This window comes from Gorilla gorilla, chromosome 21, assembly GCF_029281585.2.
Source record: "Gorilla gorilla gorilla isolate KB3781 chromosome 21, NHGRI_mGorGor1-v2.1_pri, whole genome shotgun sequence".
In the NCBI taxonomy this organism is placed as follows: Eukaryota; Metazoa; Chordata; class Mammalia; order Primates; family Hominidae; genus Gorilla; species Gorilla gorilla.
Window position 1 is genome coordinate 53,488,714 of NC_073245.2, and position 17,403 is coordinate 53,506,116.

At 39.7% G+C, this 17,403-nt stretch overlaps 1 protein-coding gene across 12 annotated transcripts in view; it reads right to left on the reverse strand.

The window, feature by feature from the left end:
* The window catches only part of ZHX3 (zinc fingers and homeoboxes 3), a 138,877-nt gene that overhangs the window by 85,033 nt on the left and 36,441 nt on the right, over nt 1-17,403 (reverse strand). For 9 of the 12 annotated variants that reach the window (XR_010132323.1, XM_019016990.4, XM_055372979.2 and 6 more), the window contains exon 2: nt 5,425-5,524. The gene's annotated coding sequence lies outside the window, so the exon portion shown is untranslated. The remainder of the gene's footprint in view (nt 1-5,424; nt 5,525-17,403) is intronic. The other 3 variants (XM_063702418.1, XM_055372982.2, XM_063702417.1) reach the window with 1 other exon arrangement.

Genomic DNA, 17,403 nt, shown 5'->3' on the forward strand with positions numbered 1-17,403 from the left:
GTTTTGTATTTTACTAGAGACGGGGTTTCACCATATTGCTGAGGCTGGTCACGAACTCCTGAGCTCAGGCAATCTGCCTGTCTCAGCCTCCCAAAGTTCTAGGATTACAGGCATGAGCCACCACTCCTGGCTGAGGAATTTTTTTTAAAAAAAGAAATAAATTAGATATTTTGAAATTGAAAACCAAAAAACTTTTGAAGGATTCATAAGAAACTGACAGGAGCTGCTGCCTAAGAGAGGGGAGCTATTTGGCCAAGGAATAAGAATGAATGGGAAACTGACTTTTCACTATATCCTTTTGTATTTTTTAAACTTTTATATTTCAACTAAAAGTTGCTGTGAATAGACTAAAATTGATACTACTGGCAAGTGCAAAAAAAGGAAACATAAAATTGGAAAAACAGGACACAAAAAGAAGCAATAAAATTGTAAGAGAATATGTGTGTTAATAAATTTGGATAAAACTAAATAGATGAGTTTTTAATCAAAAATGTAAAATTCTAACACTGGCAAAAATAAAATACCTAACCAGACCAACATCTTTTAAAAATCAAATAACTAGGCCAGGCGCGGTGGCTCACACCAGTAATCCTAGCACTTTGGGAGGCCGAGACGGGCAGATTGCCTGAGCTCAGGAGTTCGTGACCAGCCTCGGCAACATGGTGAAACCCCATCTCCACTAAAATACAAAAAAAAAAATTATGAGGCATTTTGGGGCAGAAATCCCAGCACTGTGGGAGGCCGAGGCGGGTGGCTCACGAGGTCAGGAGTTCAAGACCAGCCTGACCAACATGGAGAAACCCCGTCTCTACCAAAAATACAAAAAAAAAAAAAAAAAAAAAGTTAGCCGGGCATGGTGGCACATGCCTGTAATCTCAGCTACTTGGGAGGCTGAGATGGGAGAATCACTTGAACCCAGGAGGCAGTGGCTGCAGTGAGCCAAGATCGCGCCACTGCACTCCAGCCTGGGCAACAAGAGTGAAACTCCATCTCAAAAAAAAAAAAAAAAATCAAATAATTACACCCCTAAAAAGTAGTGAATTCTTTCACAGTCTCCAGGAACAAATGATTCATGTTATAGAAATCATGCCAAAAATGGATCAGGATATAGGTTATCTAATTATTCTACTAATCTGACCCTAAAACTGGCTAAAAGAAATGGAAAGAGAGAAAACTATACACAAAGCACACAAAGCTCACTCCGAACTTATGCTCAAAAATTTAAAATAGTAAATAGAACCTAGAAACAGATTTTTTAAAATTTTTATTTGTGTCATGTCAACAGAAATAAAAACATTCATTTGTTAAAATCTAACACCTATTCTTAATTTTAAAATTCTAAAACTAATAATAAAGGTATATTTTCTTACCCTGATTGAGTACCTATTTATTGAACCAAATGTCAATTATACTTCAAGGGAAAAAACAAACTATGCAGTCATTAAAAATAAGCACAAAATAAGCATTTTATCATCACTGTTAACACAGTATCAGAAGTTCCTTCCAACAAAAAGCAACACAAAAATGAAGGAGAGACACAAATACAATAAAGGCAGATGTTATATATACTTTTTAAAAAATATAACACCATTGTAAACTTATAAAACCCAAAGGAATCACTTAAATCATTACGATAATTTTTTTTTTTTTTTGAAACGGAGTTTCGCTTTTGTTGGCCAGGCTGGAGTGCAATGATACAATCTTGGCTCACCGCAACCCCCGCCTCCCGGGTTCAAGCAATTCTCCTGCCTCAGCCTCCCGAACAGCTGGGATTACAGGCACCCACCACCATGCCCAGCTAATTTTGTATTTTTAGTAGAGATAGGGTTTCTCCATGTTGGTCAGGCTGGTCTCAAACTCCTGACCTCAGGTAATCCTGCTACCTCGGCCTCCCAAAGTGCTGGGATGACAGGCGTGAGCCACCGCGCCCGGCCGTTATGATAAATTTAAAGTGACCACAGTCATGATCAGTACAGAACAACTTATAGTATTCCTGGTCCTCAAGCTTGAGTGCACATGAAATTCATTGTGCAGCTTTTTAAATGTTGATGTCCACACCTCCCCCAAGACAAATTGTCTCAGAGTCTCTGAGGGTGAGACCAGGGATTAGAATTTTATAAAGCTTCTGAGGTGATTTTAATGTGTAGCCAAGTAGAGATGCCCACTACTATATACTTAGTTACCTAAATATCTTTAAAAATACAAAGTAAAAAAGTATTACTATTAACCGTTCATAATATTCACAAATGGGTAGAGAAAGACTGCCATAAGGAACAAATGTTCAAAAGAAGAAACCTGAGAGAAGACATAGCTCCTGTACAAATGTCTCTAGTCCACTGCAGTTTAGGCAAAAAGGTGGGAAGTTAATACCAGAACCGGTGGAGGGGGACAAGACCCATGGCCACAACAGAACAATGGTAGCGATAGATAATTATTCTCTTTCCAAGTGTTACTGAGGTAGGAGGCATGTGTGAGGATTTCATAGAGGCCGAGGTACTCTAGGATTACCTGCATACCTGTATGAGGTCATATGTAAGATAAATTTCTAGAAATGCTGTATTAATTGCTGAGTCAGATGGTATGTGCCTCTAAAAGTGAAAGATTAATTTTAAAAGACTTTAAAGGTGAAAGAGAAAAAGCATGACGTGTAGAATAAACATCATACTTCATAGGTAGAAGCAGAGTAGCAGAAATGAGGTAAGCTGGAGTTAGTCAAGATGGCTCAGTGTCACCAGGTAGTAGGTACAGAGATTGACATATAAGAAAACTCTCAGTGATTCCAGTTTGACTTTGACCTTCCCATTAACCTTCCCCCACTGCAACCTCCAGTCATATGCAATGTCCCCATCCTACCAGTTATCTAACTCCACAGGCATTGCTAGGGCCCACCTGGTTCCCTCTATCCTGACCATGATATTCTTCTTTCAGGTCACCTCTCACCTGAACCACTGTAACTCTTTTTGTTAATCTCCCAATCTTTTTTTTTTTTTTTTTTTTTTTTTTATGGAGTCTCGTTCTGTCGCCCAGGCTGGAGTGCAGTGGTGCGATCTCGGCTCACTGCAAGCTCCGCCCCCCAGGTTCACGTCATTCTCCTGCCTCAGCCTCCCGAGTAGCTGGGACTACAGGCGCGCGCCACTGCGCCCAGCTAATTTTTTGTATTTTTAGTAGAGACGGGGTTTCACCGTGTTAGCCAGGATGGTCTCGATCTCCTGACGTCGTGATCTGCCCGCCTCGGCCTCCCAAAGTGCTAGGATTACAGGCGTGAGCCACCGTACCCGGCGTTTTTTTTTTTTTTTTTTTTTTTTTTTTTTTTAAAAAGATGGAATCTCACTCTGTTGCCCAGGCTGGAGTGCCGTCTCGGCTCACTGCAACCTCCGCCTCCCAGGTTCAAGTAATTCTCGCACCTCAGCCTCCCAAGTAGCTGGGATTACAGGCGCCTGCCACCATGCCTGATAATTTTTTTTGGATTTTTAGTACAGATGGGGTTTCGCCATATTGGCCAGGCTGGTCTTGAACTCCTGACCTCAAGAGATCCACCTGCCTTGGCCTCCCAGAGTGCTGGGATTACAGGCGTGAGCCACCGGCACCTGGTCTAACCCTCCCAATTTATTATCATCCAAAGCTTTCCTAGACATTAGTTTAATATTTTATGTCTTTTTTTTAGTGTAAATATCTAATCTGCCATTTATATTCCTAAAGTGGCTATAAATTACCTTCTAGATCAAAGAGCTATTTTTGACAATGATTTTTAAGCCCTGCTGTTTAGCAGGCTTTTAACATACAGTTTAAGATACTTCCTCCACAATATTTTCCCTGTTAATCATTTTCAATCCAATCACATGATCTCCAAATCTACTTAATCCTCCTAACGTAAGCATTCCTCATTCATTCACCCAACAAATACTTACTGAGCACCTATTGTCCAGCACTGGTTTAGATCCTGGGGATAAAGTTCTTGCCCTCAATGAGGATTTCAGGCAGGGAAGGTACTGGGTATGAAGGGAAGGCAGGGAGACAGCCAATCAAATTTATCTACAGTGGCTGGATGGTGATAAATGCTATAGAAAAAATAGAGAAGGATAGAGTGATTCCAGGGTATGGTAAGGTATCATTTTCAATTGAGGGTACCATACAAGGCATCTTTGAAAGTTTAACTTTGGAGCAGAAACCTGAAGGAGGAGGGCAGTAGCCATTTGGCTATGTGGGAGACGATGATTCCAGGCAGAGGGAACAAGAACAATGGCTCCAAAGCAGGAATATTTCTGGGCAGACTGAAGCATGGCCAGCAGACCAGTGTGATGAAGCAGTCAGTATGAGAGTGAGCACTAGGAGATGTGTACATAAGAAACTTGTCTTATGACATTTTTGGTTTAAAGGATTGATATATAAAGCCACTAAACAGTTTTACTCAATTTTAAGACTCAAAGTTAAATAATGATCAAGGTAGAATACCCAAGATTACGCCTGCAGCAATCCATTACTGAAGCATAGGGAAGGTGCCCACCACAAGACAGAAAGTTCCAGAAGTTACATTTGTGGGAAAATTCCCACGGGCTGGTGGTCCCCAGGCTTGTGAAGGAGGAGAGAGAGATGTTGCCATGGAGTTGTCTAAAGAAGTTGTACAGAACTTCCAGCATCACATATCGTCAATGACTCTGCCTCCATTTCTTTCTCTCCTTCTAAAAATTTCTATTCAGCTTACTGGACAAAGTTTCTTAATAATGGAAAATAATGTAAAAGACACGCTTTATTTAAAAAGCTTACTAAGGCATATCTATTTCATCAAATGAAGGCTCTATTTACAATGATTGTTTGCTAGTGTGCTTTGTTTTCCATATTAAGTTTAGCATTAAAAAAAGTTTTCCCAATTTAAATTTTAATATGTTTTGTAACTGCTTTTTAATAGTCTACTGTGAATATATGTCCATCATTAAATACACTAGATCATTTTTTAAAAGGTTTCCTATTCCACAGATCCCAGAGATAAGTGTAGTGTCACATATATTGTAACCTGAGAATATGGCTTGAATAATCAGTATTCAAATTAGTTTTCTAGTTTTTCAAGTCAATCAAATGTAAGTTCTGCACTCAAACTAAAAGCTGACACTTTGACTCACCCTGCACATCATAGAGAGACACAACACAGGATACTCTTATGATCTCAATGGTCAACCTATAACAGATTCCTATCAGATGATCAAAGAAATCGTCGAAGTTGTAGATTCAATGCAGATTTTTAGATTAATCCAAAAAAGAATCATTTGATCAAAGACTTCAGCAATAAAAAACAAGGGAGGAGAAAATAATGTTTAACAGCAATGCAAAGACTAAATATAAAGACTTCTGCATTACAAAGTTGTGGTAATTGATGTAGCAAGAAACTTGTGAAAACTCAGAAGCATGCTATTTACTCGAGAAACATACTTTTTCCTTACTTGTTTTTTCCAGTTTCCCTCTTCACTTTACGCAGTCCTACCAGCATCTCTAAAAGGTCGCATGTTGCTTCTGCAGTTGCATTTCAGTCCTATAAAAGAAGCAGCACATCATCACTTTATGAGAAAACATTTTAGGAGGCTGAGTTATCCAATCTCATCAGTCTCCCTTCCTAATTCATTCACACCAGAACTATACATAAACAGAAAAACCAGTGAGACAAAGGTGAAAAAGAGGTTATCAAAATACAAACTAGCAATTTGAAACTATTAAAATTCCTAGAAGAAATAAAGCAAACTCAATGGTCTCTGATAACAGATCAGAACAAAATCTGTAATTTTAACGCTCTTTCCACCAATGAGTTTCCATGTCTCTCTCCCAGCTAAGTTTGAGACAGCTTGGCAGAAATAATACTAGCAGATGTGTTGCTTTGTAACTTCAAGGATGTGCTATTTTCTGATGTTCTTCCATTCGGGTTTTCCTGGTATGGATTCTAGAGGTACAAAAATGGCTCAGACTGTGAGTTCCAGGCCAAGGAACTGTTTTCATCTCTGTCTCTGACCATTACCCCTATTTCATCATGGGCACTTTCGGTAAATGAATGAGACAGTAACTATGTTTTCAACAGACAACCAGAGATGCTTCATGGGATCTTAAAATTACTTGGGAAACAGCTGTAAAACCACTACTTTTGAGTTCTTATTTCTTTCTTGAAGAATTATCTTTGATTGAGATGCCCATTAGCAGTAAAATGGCCCCAAAGCGAGTATACCAGAAGGTCTCAGAACTTCCAACAGACGTCTAGGCATTGTACACTAGACTCTAGTGTATCATGACTAGAGCATCATGACTACGAGCATCCATGAATGTACACATGTTTTTTGCCCCTCAAAAAAAAAAAAATCCCTCACCCAAGTGGCTTAACTTCTTAACACCAGCATCTTATGTCTTTAACATACACATATCTAGCTTTACACTGCATCAGGGATTGTTGTAAGAGCTTTAAATACATTAATCCAATCCTTACAATGATGCTATGAGGTTGATTCTATATTCTAATCACCCAGATAAGGAAACTTATTAGGTAAATTACCTAAAGAAAAGCATTATGTTAAGGCCGGGTACGGTGGCTCACGCCTGTAATCCCAGCACTTTGGGAGGCCGAGACGGGCGGATCACGAGGTCAGGAGTTTGACACAGCCTGACCAACATGGCGAAACCCCGTCTCTACTAAAAATGGCCGGGCATGGTGGTGTGCGCCTGTAATCCCAGCTACTCAGGGGGCTGAGGCAGAAGAATTACTTGAACCCAGGAAGCAGCGGTTGCAGTGAGCCGAGATCGCATCACTACACTCCAGCCTGGGCAACAGAGCGAAACTCCGTCCAAAAAAAAAAAAAAAAGGCCGGGCACGGTGGCTCACACCTGTAATCCCAGCACTTTGGGAGGCCAAGGTGGGCAAATCACGAGGTCAGGAGATCGAGACCATCCTGGCTAACACGGTGAAACCCTGTCTCTACTAAAAATACAAAAAAATTAGCTGGGTGTGGTGGCAGGCATCTGTAGTCCCAGCTACTCGGGAGGCTGAGGCAGGAGAATGGCGTGAACCTGGGAGGTGGAGCTTACAGTGAGCCAAGATCGCACCACTGTACTCTAGCCTGGTTGACAGAGTGAGACTCCGTCTCAGAAAAAAAAAAAAAAAAGTATTATGCACTATGCTGCTGTTCATAGTCAGGGGTACGTGGGCAAATATAACTGTGCAGTAAGCTACAGTGTCATCCATATATTTCACTTCTTCTGCTTCTGTCCTGGTATGCCTAAAGTAGCTCAATGTCTACTGAATTAGCTCTTGAAAATTTCTCCTTATTAATAATTTACTGAGAAACAACTTCTAATTCTCCCTAACTTAAACCTCATCTTTGCTTATTTTTTGAAAATTATCCTTTGGGAGGCTGAGAAAGAGGATTGCTTGAGGCCAGGAGTTCAAGACCAACCTGGGCACCAGGGTGAGACCACAGTCTCTACAAAAGTATTTTTGTTTTTTGTTTTTGAGAGAGAGTCTCTCTCTGTCCCCAGGCTGGAGTGCAGCGGCACTATCTCGGCTCACTGCAACCTCTGCCTCCCAGGTTCAAGCATTTCTCCTGCCTCAGCCTCCTGAGTAGCTGGGACTACAGGCACGCGCCACCACACCCAGCTAATTTTTGTATTTTTAGTAGAGACGGGGTTTCACCATGTTGGCCAGATGGTCTCGATCTCTTGACCTCGTGATCCACCCACCTCAGCCTCCCAAAGTGCTGGGATTACAGGCATGAGCCACCATGCCCAGCCTACAAAAGTTTTTTTTAGAAAAATAGCCAGCATGATAGATATTTTCCTATGCTTGCCAGATCCCTTCTAACTTTAAAATTGCAACACCCTTACTCAACCAAGGCATTAGAGTTCAGTTGATTGGTTGATTCAGATGATGCCAAAAGCTATGGGTTCAATCCACTATAAACCAGTTAGCTTTGTTTGCTTCACATCTACAGATTTTTAGTCTGGATGGTATATTTTGGATCATAAGAGGAAGCAGGTAGGAGTGTGGAAGACAACGTTTGCTGGAGAAACAAGTCTCCAAAAACAGCACTGACTGTGGGCCAGAAGCAACAGCCTCATTCATAAAAAAAAGCTTCATAATAATTGGCAAAACACTTCGAGCTTTCTGAGTAAGAAGCTCTTCTCAGATCATTTGCCAGAATATAGCCTAAAGCTCCTCCTTCAAAAAACAAAACAGATGAGATACAAATAAAAAATTAATGTTTTTTGTTTTTGCACAGGCTCTGCTTGACTGATCTGAATACAATTTTCTTATTCCTGACACCAAGGTCACTGACAATAAAAAAAAAATTGAAATGATTTTAGAAAGTATTACAAAAATCTCTAGGAGTGTAGCTTACAAAATCACCAGAAAAACTTGACTGCAATTCCATAAGTATGTCTTAGATTCTTTTATAATTCCTTTAAATTTTCATAAAACCAAAAAATTATTCCATCTCCAAATAGTTATTTTAAACAAGCTTTTTCAAATTAAATGAAGGAAACAATATCAGACCAATGTGGTCTGATAAATTTTAAAACAACCCAGACCCACTCAAGGTAGAAGCTTTACCAGTTTCAACAAATAAAAATGAAAAAGTGAAACTATATTCTTTAATTGTTAGTTTAGGGAGAAACCTACTTGGGATCATCTGTTTTCACGTTTTCCTGTCCAGAGCTGGAAAGAACTTCCCAATGTACAAAGCACATGGGTTTCAACAGTCACAAGGTAACTATGACAGCAAAGCCACAGTTATCTGTGAGATCACAGAAATTATATGATGTAATTTTAAAAACTGAAAATTCACATAACGTAATATTAACCATTTTTAAATGTACAATTCAGTGGCATTTAGCACATTCACAGTATCATGCAACCATTACATTTACCATTACCTTACATTACTGATGAAATATTTTCATCACCCGAAAATGAACCTTGTACTCATTAAGCAGTCACTGCTATTCCTCCTCCTCCTCCTCCTCCAACTCCTGACAACCACTAATATGCTTTATGTCTCCATAAAATTACCTCTTGTGGATATTTCATATAAATGCAATCAAACAATATGTGACCTTTTGGGTTGGCTTTCTTTCACTCTGCATAATGTTTCAAAGTTCATCTACATTGCAGCATGCATCAGTACTTCATTCCTATTTATGGCTGAAAAATATTCCACTGTATATAGATGCACATCTTGCTCATCCATTCATTCATTGATAGACATTTGGGTTGTTTCCATCTTTTGGCTATTGTGAATAGTGTTGCCATGAACATGAGTGTACAAGTATTTGTCTGATACTTGTTTTCAATTACTGGACATATAACCAGGAGTGGAATTGCTGGGTCATATGGTAATTCTATATGGAACTTTTTGAGGAACTACTACACTGTTTCCCACAGTGGCTTCAACATTTTACATTCCCATCAGCAAAGTACAAGGTTCTAATTTCTCCACATTCTCATCAATGCTTATAATTTTGTTTTTGTTTTGTTTTTAAAGTATAGACATCTTAGTAGGTGTGAAATGGTATATCATTGTGGCTTTGATTTGCATTTCCTTAATGACCAATGACCCAGGAAATCTTTTCATATGTTTCTTGGCCATTTGCATAGCTTACAAAATGTCTATTCAAGTCCCTTGCCCATATTTTAATTGGGTTATCTTTTCTGTTGTTCAGTTGTTAAGAGTTTTTTGTTTTGTTTTGTTTTTTAACAGATTTGCAGATATCTCCTCCCATTCTGCAGGTTGCCTTTCCACTTACTTGATAGCGTCCTTTGCTGCAAAATTTTAACATTTGATGCCATCCAATTTGTCTATTTTTTCTTTCGTTGCTTGTGCTTTTGGTATGTTTCTAAGAATCCATTATCAAATCCAAGGTCATGAAGATTTACCCTCATGTTTTCTTCTGAGAGTTTATAGTCTTACCTCTTATAATTAGTTATTTGGTCCATTTTGAGTTAATTTTAGTATGTGTGGGGTCCAACTTCATTCTTTTGCATGTAGATATCCAGTTGTACCTGCACCATTTGTTAAAGAGATTGTCCTTTCCCCAGTGAATCATCTTGGCACTGTTCTCAAAGATCACAGATGTACAGGTTTATTTCTGGACTCTCAGTTTTATTCCACTGATCTATATGTCTATTCTTATGCTTATACCTATTTTGATTATTGTAGCTTTGTAGTATCTTTTGAAATTGGGAAGCATGAATACTCCAACTTTGTTTTTCTTTTTCAAGATTGTTTTGACTATTCAGGGTCCCTTGCAATTCTATATGAATTTTAGGATCAGCTTTCCTATTTCTGCAAAAATAGGTACTGGAATTTTGGTCAAGATTGCACTGAATCTTTACATCACTTTGAGTAGTATTGCCATCTTTAAAATACTAAGTATTCTAATCCATGGATGTCTTTCCATTCTATGATGTAATTTTAAGGTTATTTTAAAATGTCCTTGATAAGGTGATACACTAACTTCTTTAGTTGTCTGTATCGCTATGGTAATTTACTAATATCCTGGAGTATGTCACAAATATGAAGTTTATACTTGCCATTGGTAATCCAAAATTCATACTGCAGAGAATGAATGTAAATTATGTAACGTCTGTTTTGTTTGCTTTGGGCTATGGAAAAGGTCAGAACTTAAGGATTTTCATTTTCCTGATTTATAATTAAGTTTCATTATCTTCATTTCCCAGTAGAGGAACAGAGATGCACGAAGCTTATTTGTTCACTGATAAGAGTTAAGTTGTTTAACAGACTTCGCAGAACGGTATCAGGAACTCTTTTTCATGTAGTTCAAATCCCCCCAAATTGATTATGTCACATTAGCTACTTCGCCAAAGATTTTGCTCACAGAAGCTTGAGAGTCAGAGCTTAAAGTATCAACTTTAGTTGGACAGGGTGTCAGTTGGAGAGGAAGGGTTTTACAAGTCTTTAAAAATTTTTGGCTAAAGTCTGTGAGAGAACAATCACTTGATATTATAAAGGTAACTTGAGCTGGATACAATCTGTTTTTTGCTCACACATCAAAATTAGAACTGAAGATAACACAATAACCCAGGAAAAATCACTGTGGAGTTTTCTAAGACTCGCAATTGCAAGGAAAGTATATATTCCCCTAAAATAAAAGTCATTTGAAACCAGTAGATTATGAGTCTGAGTGAGGGGCAGTGATTGCCTCAGTAGTGATGTTTGGTGTCAACTTTTCAAAGTTTCAGTTTGCACCTCCTCTCAATGTATAAGCTACATGAAACTCATAGTCCAAGGTGATCCAGCAACATCAGAAAGGATCTTAAGAATCAAACTGGGCCAGGTGCGGTGGCTTATGCCTGTAATCCCAGCACTTTGGGAGGCCAAGGCGGGTGGATCAACTGGGGTCAGAAGTTTGAGACCAGCCTGGCTAGCATGGTGAAACCCTGTCTCTACTAAAAATACAAAAATTAGCCGGGCGTGGAGGCGGGCACCTGTTAATTCCAGCTACTTGGGAGGCTGAGGCAGGAGAATCACTTGAACCCAGGAGGCGGAGGTTGCAGTGAGCTGAGATTGTGCCATTGCACTCCAGCCTGGGCGACAAGAGTGGAACTCCGTCTCAAAAAAAAAGAAAAGAAATAATCAAACTGTTTATAAATACCTTCAGTCAGAAAATACCATCTGTTGAAATAAACCACCACCAAATCGCAGGAAAAAGAAATCCAATTCCATATATTTTGCGATCTATAATGAAACTAAAAGCAATAAAAATATCATCTGGCAGGTGCTCAGGGTCAGTGCTTTGGCAGAGCATGTTAGCTAACGTAAAATTTGAATTTCTGAGTCAATGTTTATTTTTTGTTTTCACCAGGAAGTTTAAGTTGAAGAGGGCAAGGGAAAAAAAAATTGGCCCAGGCAAGAAATGGGGGCCAGAAGGTAACCAGGTAAAAACCTGATGCAGTGATGCAACAGATAGACAACAGTCCAGTGATGACGAGAACTGGGTTAGGATAGACATAGGGTGGACTTCTGCTGGCTGAGTCTGATGCCAAGCAATCAGCACAGTGAGCAAGGCTGGTCAGCATAACATCCGTAGGAGACTCATTCTCATGGCGTGAGTTTTGCCACAAATTCTTCCACAACTGGAAAGCCCTTCTAACATGGCAGGTGGAGAGGACTTCCTATTCTTTGGTCTTACCACTGCCTGATGAGGGTCCTATCTTTAGGGCTCACACAATTTCCCATCTTCTAAAAGTGTCTTCAACACGCTAACTGAATGACTGTACTTCTCCCTCTCCATTTCTTCAGCACCAGTTGCACTCAGTTAACCTGAACTCTGTGTGAAGATTCAGAGGACAAAAGAAATACGAAAAATAAAAATAAATTTATAAAAACACTAAACAAACAAAGATTCAGAGGATGGGTTGGATACAGAGGCAGTGTCCGAAGAAACAGGATAAAGGCCACATTCTCTTTGGTTGGTGGTGGCATAGAGGAAAATGAACTCTACAAGGAATGAGATAGGAGAGGAGGTGCTGTGCCCTGTCTGTCACAGAAAGAGGCATCCTGGGCCCCTCAAACCCAGAGCTGAGAATTCCTGTTCTTAGGGAGTATGCTCAATACCTGAATGTATGATAGCCACTTGAGTCTGTGGGATTTTTTTTGTTTTCCAGTTATCAAGTATGTCCCCCAACCCTACCCTTAAAAGTCTGTTTTTCTTTTTCTTTTTTTTAAATGTAGCTCATGTTGGAAAAGCAGTCAGGGAAGTACTTTAAGAGTATATCCTAGTACTCCTTAGCCTGAAGCCTCTGTAAAAGGGAGCCCCGATAAGGCACTTCAGGGAAATTTGCTGCAAGGCTGCTGGGGAGAGGAAGCGCCCCGCCTGACTCTCAGTATAGTCAAGGCTCAGCATTTTGAATAACCTCTCGGTCTCAAAACAACTGCTGTGATTTGATCCAAAGTGGTACTAGCTCTCTGGGTCTCTAATTGGGTGCCCTGAGCTCTCTCAATGCTTAGCTCTTTTTTTCTTTCTGTAAAGGGAGTTTTCAGTTAATTTGCAGGCCTGCCGTTCTGTGCCCAAGAGCTGAACTCTTGAGGCGTCCGCCTGGGACTTGGCGGGCTCACTTTAGTTTTGTTTTCTGTTCTCTTTGTGGTGGTCTTAGTTATAAGCGCCTGGAAACAAGCCCTTAACTGCAGGGCAAATGCTTGCTTCACAAGCCCTGCTAGACAGGAAAAAGGAGGAAGAAAGCACACTGGGGTTTATGACATAGCTACAAACTGTCCTCAATTTTTAAACAGCCAAAACCTGGACACACCCTACATATCTGTCAGCATAAGAATAGATTTTAAAAATTGTGATATTCATACAATGGAATACTACTCAGCAAGAAAAAGGAGTATGTTTCTAATACACATCATGGATAAATCTCAAAAGCATGGTGAGCAAGATAAGTTAGATATAAAATAAAATGTGGAGTTCTAGAAAAGACAAAATTTCTCGTGGTAAAAATCACGATAGAAATTACCTTTGAATGGTGAAGACAGACAAGACAGCATGAGGAGGGAACTTTTCTAGAGTGGCAAAAATATTCTGTATACTGATTGGGAGTGGTGTTTACATGAGTATAAACATTTGACAAAAAGTTTACCAGGGAAGGTGGGGTGTACTTGTAGTCCCAGTTGCTTGGGAGGCTGAAGCAGGAGGACTGCTAAAGCCCAGGAGTTCAAGGTCAGCCTGGACAACATAGCAAGACCCTATCTCTTACAAAAGAAACAAACTTATTCAACTATATCTTTTTTAAAATGACACAAACATTTTTGTAACATTTTTTAATGGCACAAAGTCAGTTTTCCATCATGTTGCATCTACGTGGCTAATATTTTGAGAAAAAGGTATATTTTTAAAGTATTTGATATACTCAAATATACCTCTTTAAACAAACATAAATCTCTTCAAAGTAGTATATAAATTTATATTGAGTTCAATTAATTCTTAAGACTGAATCACACAGAGAATTCTCTCAAATTTCTCTTGCCCTACCCTCCATGTTAATTTTTTTTTCTTTTTTTTTGAGACAGAGTCTCGCTGTGTCGCCCAGGTTGGAGTGCAGTGGCGTGATCTCGGCTCACTGCAAGCTCCGCCTCCCGGGTTCATGCCATTCTCCTGCCTCAGCCTCCTGAGTAGCTGGGACTACAGGCGCCCGCTACCATGCCTGGCTAATTTTTTGTATTTGTAGTAGAGACAGGGTTTCACCATGTTAGCCAGGATGGTCTCGATCTCCTGACCTTGTGATCCGCCCGCCTCGGCCTCCCAAAGTGCTGAGATTACAGGCGGGGGCCACCACGCCCGGCCCCCTCCATGTCAAATATTTTAAGCATGTTTTAAATGCAGAAAGTATAGTGTAGGGGATGGAAAGATTAATTTAAGTGTGGGAAAAAAACTCCCCTGATTACAAGAGCAATACACTTTCAATAAAAGCAAACTGGAAAATACAAAGAAGTAGAGAAGATTATAGCTAGGGGAGGCTGGGTGTGGTGGCTCACGCCTGGGATTGTACTTTGGGAGGTCGAGGTGGGCAGATCACTTGAGGCCAGGAATTCAAGACTAGCCTGGCCAATATGGTGAAACTACATCTCTACTAAAAATACAAAAATTAGCTGGGTGTTGGGGGTAACACTTGTAGTCCCAGCTACTCAGGAAGCTGGGGCAGGAGAACTGCTTGAACTAGGGAGGCAGAGGTTGCAGTGAGCAGAGATTGTGCCACTCTAACTCCAGCCTGGGTGACAGAGAGAGAACCTGTCTTGAAGAAAAAAAAAAAAGATTATAGTTGGGGGAAAGCTCATGTAAGCCAAAACTATCCACTACCAAAAGATAAGCACTGTCAACATTCTGATGCACATGCACAATTTTAACCATACTGGGATCATACTGCACATATTGGTATTTTTTCTCACTTAAATACAGGTCTGATAAACATCTCTCATGTTATTGAGCATTCTTTGCATCTTTTATTACTACTGAGGTTAAATCTTTTCATGTGATTAGTGGCCATTCATATTTCTTTGTGGAACAGCTTGGATCTTTTCATTTGATTAGTGGCCATTCATATTTCTTTGTGGAACAGCTTGGCGATTTAGAAAATAATACCAATATTTTCCTGAATATACTTATTGTAGATATATGGAAAATACAGAAGAGTATAAGACTATAGAGGAAAAAATTCACATAATTCAAATCATAGAAACAATCACTGCTGCTAATTTTTACTTTTCTCTGCACAGTTTTTTTGTTTTTGTTTTTGTTTTGAGACGGAGTCTCCCTCTGTCACCCAGGCTGGAGTGCAGTGGCATGATCTGGGCTCACTGCAAGCTCTGCCTCCCGGGTTCATGCCATTCTCCTGCCTCAGCCTCCTGAGTAGCTGGGACTACAGGTGCCCGCCACCACGCCCGGCTAATTTTTTGTATTTCTAGTAGAGACAGGGTTTCACCGTGCTAGCCAGGATGGCCTCGATTTCCTGACCTTGTGATTTGCCCACCTCGGCCTCTCAAAGTTCTGGGATTCCAGGCGTGAGCCACTGCACCCAGACTGTTTTTATTTATTTTATAACATCTTTGTAAATAAACTATTGTCTTCACCCATGATTACTTCCTTGGGATGGACTGCCAGAATTTGAATCCTGGGTCAACGAGTATGAAAGTTTTAAAGGCCCATATTGCCAAACTGCACTGAGTATTGTACAACTTTGCATTCCACAAGAAGTATATAAGAATGTCTATACTTTTACATCCTTGTTAGCATTAAATTCTCTTTCTCATATATAATCCTCACCCCTTATATACTCCCCACCACAACCCCCGCTCCACACATACACACAAAAACACACTTCACTAATTTGATACATGAAAAACAGTATCTTACAACTTTAAATGCATTTTTTTTAAACTAACAGAATGAAGTAGTTTTTCATCTGGTTAAACCACCTCAAGTTCCTCTTCTGTAAATAGACAGCTAAATTCCTTGAATGTCTGATACTTTTCAGAAGTAACCAAAAAGTATTTGAGGACTTCCTGTTCATCATAAATAATGATTAACTTAGAATGTACTTCTCCCCTCTCTTAAAATGACCAATATAAAAGACTACTTATTAAAAGAATATATATTATAAAAATACAAGAGTAATAAGTTCACAGCAGCACAGGATAAACAGGAAAGACACCATCAGAATAGCATGAGGACTTCTGGGCCAAAGGGAGGGGAAATGCCATCAGGACTGACTGAATGACAGCAATACTAAGACGTAAAGGAAATTTCAATTTGAACCAAGCAAAAGAAGGAAACTCTAAAACTGTGAATATAACCATAGAACCCTAGGGGGGAACAAACTCAAATTCAGAGATAAGTGAAGCTGGATGTAGAAGTAGAAGTGAGCCCAGGACTGTCAGGAGAATAATTAGAGGCCTATGCAACAGCTGCATCCTCCAGCGTTCTCAGAAAGGCTAAGCTGTGAGAACAGCTCTCTGTAATAAAGTGGAGGATCAGCTGTGGGGGAACCACCCACATAGGTGCTGGGACTACAGAATGAAGAAACAGCACCACAAATGACAATGCACACACCCACCCAGAAGGCAGCTGACTGAATCCCTGGACGTACATCCCTGGTACTTAGCAGGACCAGCACTCCTGTACTCTGAATTTACTTCTGGAAGAATAATTCCCACTTGTGCTGAGAGAACCCACTACAGTTACCACTCTGATCATACAAAGAGTTCTCAATCCTGGATGCACATCAGAATCATCTGCTGAGCTTTTTAGAAATACCAATTGCCTGGGCCCCACCGCAATGCAACTGAATCAGTATTTATAGAGGGAAGAGGGATCTAGGCATTTGTATTTAAATATTCTCCAGATAATTTAATGTGCCCTTAAGTAATAACAAATAAAAACAGCAAAGGAAGCAGAAAATAATTGTAGTATTCTCTGAAAGATCTATTAAGATACTATTTCAAAGATCTATGGAGATACTAAGGGAGAGGAACAATACTAAAAAGTTATTAGTGGGGAATAAAAAAACAAAGCTATGTTTTTCTGTTTTTTTTTGTTGTTGTTGTTTTTTGTTTTTTTTTTTTTTTAGTAGAGATGGGGTTTCACCATGTTGGCCAGGCTGGTCTCAAACTCCTGACCTCAAGTGATCCAACCACCTCGGCCTCCCAAAGCGCCGGGATTATAGGCGTGAGCCACTGCATCAGGCCAAAAAAATTTCTTAATCCTTCAACAGAGGTCTGAATAGCAAAAGGGGCATAACCAAAGACAAAAGTAGTGATTTAGAAGATCAAACTGATGAATTCTCCCAAACCAAGAAACGGGAAATGAGAGGGGAAAGGAGGATAAATCTAGATGATCCAATATGTCTAACCTTTTTTTTTT